The 12,147-nt window shown below is 38.0% G+C and overlaps 1 protein-coding gene across 1 annotated transcript in view; it reads left to right on the top strand.

Annotated features, from left to right (window-relative positions):
• LOC145519833 (uncharacterized) overlaps positions 1-7,531 on the top strand; it is a 176,335-nt gene extending 168,804 nt beyond the window's left edge. Inside the window, exons 9-10 of the mRNA XM_081524726.1 lie at positions 3,023-3,201; positions 7,194-7,531. The gene's annotated coding sequence lies outside the window, so the exon portion shown is untranslated. The remainder of the gene's footprint in view (positions 1-3,022; positions 3,202-7,193) is intronic.
• The last annotated feature ends 4,616 nt before the right edge of the window (positions 7,532-12,147 follow it).

The raw sequence follows: 12,147 nt of genomic DNA, 5'->3' as shown, positions 1-12,147 counted from the left end.
AAAAAAGATACATTCACCCCTATGATCACAGCAGCACTATTCACAATAGCCAAGTCGTAGAAATAACCTAAATGTCCATGGACAGATGAATGAGTAAAGATAATGTAGTACATGTATATAACAGAATACTACTCAGCCATAAAAAGAATGAAATAATGCCAATGACCTGGATAACCACAATGGTGTGATCACTCACCTAGAGCCAGACACCCTGGATTGTGAAGTCAAGTGGGCCTTAGGAAGCATCACTACAAACAAAGCTAGTGGAGGTGATGGAATTCCAGCTGAGCTATTTCAGATCCTAAGAGATGATACTATTAAAGTGCTACACTTAATATGCCAGCAAATTTGGAAAACTGAGCAGTGGCTCAGTGGAAAAGGTCAGTTTTCATTCCACTCCCACAGAAAGGAAGTACTAGAGAATGTTCAAACTATAGTACAATTGCACTTACTTCCCATGCTAGCAAGGTTATGCCTTTTCTGAATTTTCATTATTATAAATACTTCTTTTAGATAAATATCCATGTTCATATGATTGTATGTTAAGTATTAATTGAAAGAATTATTTTATTAGAATAAATCTCTAGCAATGATTTTTTTCACTGAAGATACATACATTTCAAACTGTGGTGTTAGAGAAGACTATTGAGAGTCCCTTGGAGTAGAGATCAAACTAGGCAATATTAAAGCAAATCAATCCTGAATATTCACTGGAGGGACTGATGCTGAAACTGAAGCTCCAATACTTTGGCTACCTGATACAAAGAGCCAACTCACTAGAAAAGACCCTGATGCTGGGAAAGATTGAAGGAAGGAGAAGAAGGGGATGCCAGAGGATGAGATGGTTGGATGGCATCATCTACTCAGTGGATATAAGCTTGAGCAGGCTCTGGGAGATGGTGAAGGACAGGGAAGCCTGGCATGCTGCAGTCTGTGGGGTCACAAAGAGTCAGACATGACTGAGTGACTGAACAACAATATACATTTTAAAGGATTTAAATAGTTTAACAAATTATCCTCCATAAAAATTGTACTTATTTATTCTAGCACAATGTTTGTAGTAGACTGAATAATAGTCCCCAAAGGTATCAAGTCCTATTCCCTGGAACCCATAGTAATACTATATTTGGTAAAGCTGTCTTTGCAGATGTGATTAAATAAAGGTCCTGAGGTGGAGAGATTGTCCCAAATTATCCAGGTGGACCATAAATGCAATCACAGGTGTTGGAAACCTTCTTGCAAATGCATTTTTGTGTATTAATGTTCTTATTAGAGGAGATTCTGAGGTATAGGATTGCTAGTGGAGAAGGCAATGGCACCCCACTCCAGTACTCTTGCCTGGAAAATCCCATGGATGGAGGAGCCTGGTAGGCTACAGTCCATGGGATCGCTAAGAGTTGGACACGACTGAAGCAACTTAGCAGCAGCAGCAGCAGGACTGCTAGGGCAAAGGCTTTAGATATTTTTGTTCTTTTTAAATCAATAGTGGCTCAAATTTTATTGGTTCAATCATTCAACTTTTTCAAAAATTTATTGAAATATAGTTGATTTACAAGGTATTTTAGTTTATATAAATGCTGCTAGACTGTCTAAAAAAAAAGCTACCAATTAATATTTTCATCAGCAATTAGAAATAAATCCATTTTCCTCTCATCTTTGCCTTTTCACTAGATAGAAAATAACATTTTATTGATTTTGTTTTCTCTTTTTTGAATGAGGGTTAGCATCTTTTTATGTTTATGGCCTTTTGGGTTTGCTCTGCATAGACTATCTATATTTCTTGCCCATTTTTATATTGGGATATTTATCTTTTCCTATTAATTTAGAACAATCTCTATGTGTTATAGATATTAACCTTCTATTTCTTATTTCTGTTGCCAATATGTCCTCACATCTCTCTGTATATTTTTGTGGACTCTGTTTATGTTATCTTTTTTGCATAAAAATGTTTAACAGTTATCTATGGTGCAGCTTCACCTGTCCTTCTATTGTTAGTTGCTCAGTCATGCCCAACTCTTTGCAACCCCATGGACTGTAGCTCACTAGGCTGCTCTGTCCATGGGATTCTCCAGGCAAGAATACTGGAGTGAGTAGCCATTCCATTCTCCAGGGGATCTTCTGGACCCAGTCTGCTGCATTGCAGGAGGACTCTTTAGTGTCTCAGCCACCAGGGTAGCCTACATTGTTTTGGCCATCCTGTGTGGCTTGTGGGATGTTAGTTCCCCACCAGGGATTGAACCCATGCCCTAGGCAGTGAAAGCACAGAGCCTTAATCCCCGGACCAACAAGGAATTCCCCCATCCTTTTATTATCTCTGGGTTTTCTTTCTCTATCATTAACCCTCTAGATTAAATATGTAGTCTCCTAGATTTATTGCATTTTATTTTTTTGTATTTTAGTTTTTATATGAATCTTATTTTTATTTAAGTTGCAATAAATAAAGAGAGAAGTCCTCCTGTGTTTTCTTCCAGATGTACAGCCAGTTAGATCTGTACAATTTAAACCTTCCATTCTTTCCTTGCTAAACTGAAATAATTTCTGATATATATTTAATCCTCTCTAAATATAGAGAGATCAGGTCGTGGATGCTCTATCTGTTACACTAATCTTCCAGTGAATATTTCAGTGCTGCTGTGATACTATTTTGATTTTGATAGAACAGAAGTAAGCTCTAACATGTGGTCAGACATGTCATCTCTTCTTCATATTTTTCTTAGTTTCTTTTGGACTTTAAACAATTTTTTTCTTTCAAGATTTTTAAAAAATAATTGTTTTGTTCCCTTAGGTCTTAGTTGAGGCACTGGAGAAGTTCGTTAGGTCATTTGGAATCTTTCTTTGCAGCACAGGAGCTCCAGAGCACGCAGGCGTGATAGTTGTGGCTCGGGCTTAGTTGCTCCACAGCATTTGAGATCTTAGCTCCTCCACCAATGATTAAACACACGCCCTCTGCATTGCAATGTGGACTCTTAACCACTGGACCACTAGAGAAGTCCCTGAACTTTTTTTTTTTTTTCCTTCTTAGGTCTAAAGGAGAAGAGGGCGACAGAGGATAAGATGGTTGGATAGCATCACTGACTCAGTGAACATGTGTGTGAGAGAACTCTGGGAGTTGGTGAAGGACCGGGAAGCCTGGCGTGCCTCAGTCCATGGGGTCACAAAGTGTCAGACTCCACTGAGCGACTGAACAACAACAAACTTAAGGTAAGTGAATCTGATTAAAAAAGCCCTCTCATCTCAGTTTCAATTGCATTCAATTTATATATTAATTTTTGGAGTTTGTTGGTAATTCTGTCTTCTCATTCAAGCACATGACTCTCCATTTATTCAGAGATACTGACTTCAGTGTAATTTACATGATATCAAGCTCTTTGCTAAATGTTTCATTAATTTTAGTAGTTGTTTACTAGACTTTCTTAAGGCATACAATCCTATAATCAACCAAAACAGGTGTCGTTTCCTTTTTCCCCATATTTATGTCTATTATTTTATTTTCTTGCTGTGTTGTATTCTCTTAAATCTTCAAGTTAATATTAAATACTAAATATAATAACAGGCAGTTCAGTCTAGCTACCAACTTTAATTAAAGTGGGTTTAGTGTTACATAATTTAGGATGATATTTTTCAGTTACTGAAAAATAGCCTTTATTATGATTTAGCTTTTGTGTTACTAATGGCAGCTTAATTTTATCTTAGGCTCTTTTAGTAAATATTAGTATGATCATGGTGTTTTCCCCCTTTAATTTAATGGTGTGATGAATTATAATTACAGATTTTTTTATATTCAGTCACTGTTGCGTTCCTAGTATATATCTTAGTTGGTTACATATTATTGTTATCCTTAGGTTCCAGTGTTGAATTCAGTTGCTAATATGTTCTTTTACATTTTTGCCTTTACTTATGTGTTATATTGGTTTACAGTTTTCTATTTAGAATTGCACTCAGTTATTTAATAACATGAATTGAGGAAACATTCTTTTGAGAAATATTCTTTATCCTATGATCTGTAATAGTTTATAACACACTGGAATAAACTCTTCTATATCTAGTTATGCTTAGCTGTGAACCTATCTAGTCCTGGTAACTTTTCAATATCATTTTAGTTGTAAATTTGATTTCCTTTATGATTTTTTTTTGCTGTGATATTATTTCATACCTTCAAATAAAGGCATTTTATGTTGCTTGTATATGTTTTTCTGGGTCTAATGGATTTGGAGTATAAAGAGTTCTCCTTTTCATTGCTTTCTAGATAATTTTTAATCTTACTTTTGATTTCTTATTAGACTTAAGAGTTATATATAGGTGTGTGCGTCTTAATTTCTACATGATGAATATTACTTTAATCTCTTCTTCATAATTTGTTTCCAGTAGTATTTGGTTTTGGTCAGAGAGGGTAGCTTGCACAAATTCTAATTTTAAAACATCCATTAAAAATATTTTGTAAGGGACTTCCCTGGTGATCCAGTGGTTAAGAATTTGCGTTTCCACTGCGGAGGGCACAGGTTCGATCCCTGATCAGGGAACTAAGATCCCACATGCTCATGCAATGTGGCCAAATTTTTTGTTGTTGTTGTTCTTAAAGATTTTGTTAATCAAGTGGCATCAAATTTTGTGAATACAGTTATTTATTCATCAAATATTTATGAAACTCAGCTTCATTCCAGGCTCTTTTCTTGGTCTGGAAATATAGTAGTGGCCAGCACAGATAAGTATATATATATACACCTTGCTTTGTAAAGTTTACATTTTAGTGAAATGACAATGTTCCATTGAGGAATGCATACATAATCAAGTTTATTTATTGTTTCATTCAATTCCTCTGTGTTCATGATTTTTTTTTTTTTTTTTTTTTTGGTTTATCAGATATGTTTAACTGTTAAAGGTTTCCACTATTAGTCTTGCTTATCAAACTCTGCTTCATTTGTCATATTTTTGATCTTTATTCTAGATGTTTTTTTTGATGTTGATAGCTTTATAACTGTTGAATCCCTTCATTAGCTGTACGTTTGATAACTACAGTTTATCCTCTATATTAAATTACTGTCCTTTAATACTTACATTGCCGCCACTGCTGTTGTTTTGCTTACATTGCTCTAACATAAAGGGGTTTTCAACACTAACTGTTTTATTTTAGTTGAATGAGTGCAGTTGGATTTTGTTTTTTACCCTAAAAGGACAGTCTGTCTCTCTTTTAATGTTAAAATTCAGTTCTATCACACCTAGTATTATGACTATATAGTTGATCTTCTTTCTTTCATGTGTTTACTTTGCTGTCTGGATTCTCTGGCTCAGCATAAAGTTTTTTCAAGTCGTCCATGTCATTATCGGTATCAGTAGTTTTTTCCTTCTTTGTTTCTGAATAATATTCTATGGTTTGAGTATACCTCAGTTTAATTAGCCATTCATCTGGTGATGGACATTTGGGTTGTTTCCAGGTTTTGACTATTATGAGTAGAGCTGTCATAAACATTCATTCAAGTCTCTGTGTGGACATTTCTTTTTATTTTTCTTGAATAAATATCTAGGAGTAGAATGACTGGCTCATATAGATATGAAACTTAAGCTGTATAAGAAACAGCCAATCTATTTTCCAAAGAGATTGAACCATTTTGCATTCCCAATAGCACTGTTGAGAATTCCTATTGCTCTGTATCCTCATCAGCACTTGGTAATGTCAGGCTTTTAACTTTAAGTCAGTCTAATGGATGTGAAGTGGTATCTCAATATAGTTTTAGTTTTCAATGCCCTAATAACTTGTGAAGTTGAGCTTCTCATGTGTTCATTACCTATTTGTATATCTTCTTTGTGGAGGTTCTGTTAAATCTTTGCCTCTTATTTTTATTGGTTTGTTGGCTTCTTTTTACTGAAATGTAATAATCACCACTTTAATTGTAAAAAATGATTCCTTTATTTAATTGTAGAAAAAGAAAAGACTCTGAATACAAGTCCTGTGTCTGTACGTGTGTGTGTGTGTGTGTGTGTGTGTGTGTGTAAGTATATACCAGTGTACAGTAAACTATAGCCAATGTCAAAATAAATAAAATAATATGTAACTTTAATATGTTAAGTTTTTAAAATACCAACCCAACACCTGTTTGGAATTCTTTTTTTTTTTAAAGAATTTCTGGGTCAGGACAAAAGATTATACGAGGCACAGCACTGTAATGCTTTAACTACAGATAGCAAGTTACCATGAAATGCTCGTTTATGTCTACATATTTTGTAATTCACTGTGCAGAAGTATATCCATTCCTGGTGGCTCAGTGGTAAAGAATCTGTCTGCAATGCAGGAGACCTTAGTTCAGTCCCTGAGTTGGGAAGCTCCCCGGAGAAGGGGATGGCAACCCACTCCAGTATTCTTGCCTGGAGAATCCCTATGGACAGAGGAGCCTGGTGGGCTGCAGTCCATGGGGTTGCAAAGAGTAGGATGCGACTGAGTGACTAGGGAGAGAGAGAGTGCAGAAGTATTATTGCAAATTCGTTACTTTTCCAGTTATAACATTAACTCTCTACTGGATACAAACAAAACAGTTTAATTCTCCTTGACACATGTCCTTCCATTCCCTTTGGCTGGCTGAGCACATGTAGCATGGTGAACACAGTACACCTCTAGACATTACATATTCCATCACAATTCAGACTGTTATTAATAGTCCCTCTCTCAGCTGCTCAGTTCAACTGATCAAGAATTACCCTTATTATCCATTTAATGTGACCTTCTGAATTCTCACATAGATGGAGTTATATGTAAGAGGTTTAAAAAGACGCATTTATCATTTTAGCTTTTGGGGGGCAACAGGAAGAGCTGTTTTACCAACAGTTATTTAATTCCATCACATTATCTCCTTTATCTGTGATAAGAGCAACAGTGCATTCCCCTGTGCTCAGCTCAGCCTGCGAGCCGAGTCCTTCTCCTTCCGTTATTTCTCCTCCAGGCTCTGCTTCCTGTGCTTGCCTAGTGCATAAATACCAGAAGCCAACCTTTCCATCTTCTTTGAATGAGGAAATATTATCACAACCAGGGTATTGTTGAAAATTAAATTTAACAAATAAAAGTGTAGTGAAATTTTAAATACAAATCACACGCATCTGTAGGATTTGCTTTTAACTGCACACCTTCTAAGAAATTATATTTTTACTCCCAGCAAATTACCTAGGAGTGAAAAAAATGACAAGAGTAATCTATTTTTTCACAGCTGGTCGGTTGGCCAGAGTTTCTCATCAAGGAGTACATGCTGTTTGCTCCCCAGATGGACAGCCTGGATGAGCTACAAATCCACAGAGCCTGGGACACAAGGTGGAAATTATACTGCCAGTGCTTTTAATCTTGCACAGCTCTGCACACTCGAAATTGCAAGTGGCCCATTTCCAAACGAACATCTACTGGGACAATATCCTATATCTTGTCAGAATGAGTCCCATTAAATCCTCAGCTGGAATTAAACCAAAAACTTGTAATAATTACGAGAAACTTATTAAAAAGCTAAAGCCCTAGACTGTGACAGTGAAAACACTTAGGCAACATTAACAGTAATTGAAATCTCTGTGAGTTTTTCTTTTCAATCAGTCCTTGCTGATGGCCAAATAAAGAACACCCAAACGAGAAGGTGTGAAACCAAAACACCCAGCTTCTAAGGGGGTAAAATCTCTTTCGTCTCATTACAAAATGCAGCTTGAGGGCAGTGGTGAATTGTTCACCTGGGGGCCAAGGTAGCAGCCAAACTACTGCCCAAGGTTCCCATAATGAACTTGGGTCTCGCTTCTGCCCACCATTAGGACTGCCGACTTATTGGGCCTCTCCCGAATGTCGAGGGACCTCTTCTCTCTCTCTCCTCTGCCGTTCCACCATCAAAATGCACTGCTTCCCCTAGTAAGTCCTGAGCATTAAAAGAGTATTAAGGAAATAGTTTTGAAACCTGGCCTAGTAAAGATCTTGCTAGTAAATTTAGGGCTTTGTTTCAAAAGTAGGGACTATTAAAATAATCTTTTCTGTACTTCACAAGGATGATTCTATTTTCAATTTCTCCTCAGATAGGAGATCATAAAAGAAACTTCATTAGGCTAGGAAACTTTTCCAGCTCGTTTTTCCAATTCCGTTTTCAGTTTGCTTTTCAGTAGTTTTTAAATTGAGCAAATAGTACACCTGATCATAGGGCCTCCCTGATGGCTTTAGTGGTAAAGAATCTGCCTGCCAATGCAGGAGACTTGGGTTCCATCCCTGGGTTGAGAAGATCCCCTGGAGAAGGAATGGCAACCCACTCCAGTATTCTTGCCTGAGAAATCCCATGCACGGAACAGCCTGGTGGACTGCAGTCCAAACGGTCGCAAAAGAGTCGGACATGACTTAGCGACTCAAACAACACAGCAGCACCTGATGATATTTGGCTATTTAACCCTGTATTCTTGGGGGTGAGTCACAGGCAACTTTAGTTTTGTTTTCTTTTGCCTTTTACAGCTCAGGATGACTTGAATAGATAATTTGGACTCTTGAGAAAGAAACAGCAGAGGAAAAAAATCCCTTATTTTGGACTCATTGGAAGTCAGGGCATTCTCAATGGCAAAACTGATTTGCAGAATGTATCTAATGAATGCAATTGTATCCCTTTTTTATTGAAGTTCTGATGCTTAACCAAGTGCTCTAAGAAGGCCAAACCTCTGCTGGAATGCCACATTGGGCTGTGGACTCCAGATGACAGGATTGTTGTTGTTTAGTTGCTCAGTCGTGTCTGAGTCTTTGCGACCCCATGAACTGTAGCATTTCAGGCTTCCCTGTCCTTCACTGTCTCCCTGAGTTTTCCCAAACTCATGTCCAGTGAGTCAGTGATGCCATCCAACCATCTCATCCTCTGTTGCCCCCTTTTCCTCTTGCCCTCTATCTTTCCCAGATAAGGGTCTTTTCCAACGAGTTAGCTCTTCACATCCGATGACAGGATTAGCAGTAACCAATTGAAATGACCAGGGTACCAGGACAAAAATGGTGAGAGATTAAAAACCAGACTGTGTGTGCAAGCGTCAAAAGAGATCACTGTGGGGTGTCTTGATGTGTGAAAGACTTATGGGTATGGCTGCAGAGGGCTGAGGTGTGACCCAAGGGTGAAAAGAAGAGACACCAAGGTAGACTGTCATCTTAGAATGAGGAAAATCATGCTGTCAGAGATGAGTACTTTCCATTTCTGTGGTCCAGGAAGTCTGGACAGCCAATAGTTGGAATTATTGTGGAAGAGACTTACTAATGTTTGGACAATTGAAGTAACTCACTATAGGTCTTAGAAGAGAAGGAATGGAGTAGCCACCACAGTCAACAAAAGAGTCCGAAACGCTGTACTTGGATGCAATCTCAAAAACGACAGAATTTTCTCTGTTCATTTCCAAGGCAAACCATTCAATATCACAGTAATCCAAGTCTATGCCCGACCAGTAATGCTGAAGAAGCTGAAGTTGAACGGTTCTATGAAGACCTACAAGACCTTCTAGAACTAACACCCAAAAAAGATGTCCTTTTCATTATAGGGGACTGGAATGCAAAAGTAGGAAGTCAAGAAACACCTGGAGTAACAGGCAAATTTGCCTTGAAGTACAGAATGAAGCAGGGCAAAAGCTAATAGCATTTTGCCAAGAGAACGCACTGGTCATAGCAAACATCCTCTTCCAACAACACAAGAGAAGCCTCTAACATGAACATCACCAGATGGCCAACACCGAAATCAGATTGATTATATTCTTTGCAGCCAAAGATGGAGAAGTTCTATACAGTCAGCAAAAACAAGACCGGGAGCACACTGTGGCTCAAATCATGAACTCCTTATTGCCAAATTCAGACTTAAATTGAAGAAAGTAGGGAAAACCACTAGACTATTCAGATGTGACCTAAATCAATTCCCTTATGATTATACAGTGGGAGTGACAAATAGATTCACGGGATTAGATCTGATAGACAGAGTGCCTGAAGAACTATGGACAGAGGTTCATGGCATTGTACAGGAGGCAGGGATCAAGACCATCCCCAAGGAAAAGAACTGCCAAAAGGCAAAATGGTTGTCTGATGAGGCCTTACAAAAAAAAAATTAGCTGTGAATACAAGAGAAGCCATAGGCAAAGGAGAAAAGGAAAGATATACCCATTTGAATGCAGAGTTTCAAAGAATAGCAAGGAGAGATAAGAAAGCCTTCCTCAGTGATCAATGCAAAGAAATAGAGGAAAACAATAGAATGGGAAAGTCTAGAGATCTCTTCAAGAAAATTAGAGATATCAAGGGAATATTTCATGCAAAGATGGGCACAATAAAGGACATAAATGGTATGAACTTAACAGAAGCAGAAGATATTAAGAAGAGGTGGCAAGAATACACAGAAGAACTGTACAAAAAAGATCTTCATGACCCAGATAATCACAATTGTGTGATCACCATCCTAGAGCCATACATTCTGAAATGCGAAGTCAAGCATCACTAGGAGCAAAGCTAGTGGAGGTGATAGAATTCCAGTTGAGCTATTTCAAATCCTAAAAGATGATGCTGTGAAAGTGCTGCACTCAATATGCCAGCAAATTTGGAAAACTCAGCAGTGGCCACAGGACTGGAAAAGGTCAGTTTCTATTTCAGTCCCAAAGAAAGGCAACACCAAAGAATGCTCAGACTACCACACAATGGCACTCATCTCACACGCTAGCAAAGTAATGCTCAAAATTCTCCAAGCCAGGCTTCAACAATGTGAACCATGAACTTCCAGATGTTCAATCTCGATTTGGAAAAGGCAGAGGAACCAGAGATCAAATTTCCAACATCTGGATCATCAAAAAAGCAAGAGAGTTCCAGAAAAACATCTACTTCTCCTTTATTGACTCTGCCAAAGCCTTTGACTGTGTGGATCACCACAAACTGTGGAAAGTTCTGAAAGAGATGGGAATACCAGACCACCTGATCTGCCTCTTGAGAAATCTGTATGCAGATCAGGAAGAAAGAGTTAGAACTGGACATGGAACAACAGACTTGTTCCAAATAGGAAAAGGAGTACGTCAAGGCTGTATATTGTCATCCTGCTTATTTAACTTACTTATATGTAGATTACATCATGAGAAATGCTGGGCTGGATGAAGCACAAGCTGGAATCAAGATTGCCAGGAGAAATATCAATAACCTCAGATATGCAGATGACACCACCATTATGGCAGAAAGTGAAGAAGAACTAAAGAGCCTCTTGATGAAAGTGAAAGGGGAGAGTGAAAAAGTTGGCTTAAAGCTCAGCATTCAGAAAACTAAGATCATGGCGTCTAGTCCCATCACTTCATAGGAAATAGATGGGGAAACAGTGGAAACAGTGTCAGACTTTATTTTGGGGGGTTCCAAAATCACTGTAGATGGTGACTGAAGCCTTGAAATTAAAAGACGCTTACTCCTTGGAAGGAAAGTTATGACCAACCTAGACAGCAAATTAAAAAGCAGAGACATTACTTTGTCAACAATGGTCCATGTAGTCAAGGCTATGGTTTTACCAGTGGTTGTGTATGGATGTGAGAGTTGGACTATAAGGAAAGCTGAGCACCAAAGAATTGATGCTTTTGAACTGTGGTGCTGGAGAAGACTCTTGAGAGTCCCTTGGACAGCAAGGAGATCCAACCAGTCCATCCTAAAGGAGATCAGTCCTAGGTGTTCATTGGTAGGACTGATTTTGAAGCTGAAACTCCAATACTTTGCCCACCTGATACGAAGAGATGACTCATTTGAAAAGACCCTGATGCTGGGAAAGTTTGAAGGCAGGAGGAGAAGGGGACGACAGAGGATGAGATGGCATCACTGACTCAATGGACATGGGTTTGAGTGGACTCCGGGAGTTGGTGATGGAGAGGGAGGCCTGGCGTGCTGCAGTTCATGGGGTTGCAAAGAGTCAGACACGACTGAGTGACTGAACTGAACTGAAATAGATGCCAACAGTCTATAAGAAAATGATGTTTCCTGTTTTACTTATTCTGCTGTTTTAATCTTAACAATCTTCTTTTTCATTAAATATTATGATATAAACATTATTCTAATCAAATTTAAAATTATCATGGATTCTGATGTAGCTAAAATTTAAGGAACTTATTCTTGAAATGAGAAAAATTATGATAAAGATAAGAGGTAAATTTAAATAAATATTTAAGAATAAGATATTG

The sequence above is a fragment of the Giraffa tippelskirchi genome, chromosome 9 (assembly GCF_054371585.1).
Source record: "Giraffa tippelskirchi isolate mGirTip1 chromosome 9, T2T-mGirTip1v1.2.pri, whole genome shotgun sequence".
NCBI lineage: Eukaryota > Metazoa > Chordata > Mammalia > Artiodactyla > Giraffidae > Giraffa > Giraffa tippelskirchi.
Note: the sequence above shows the minus strand (reverse complement) of the source record. Positions and strands in the feature narration are given on the sequence as shown.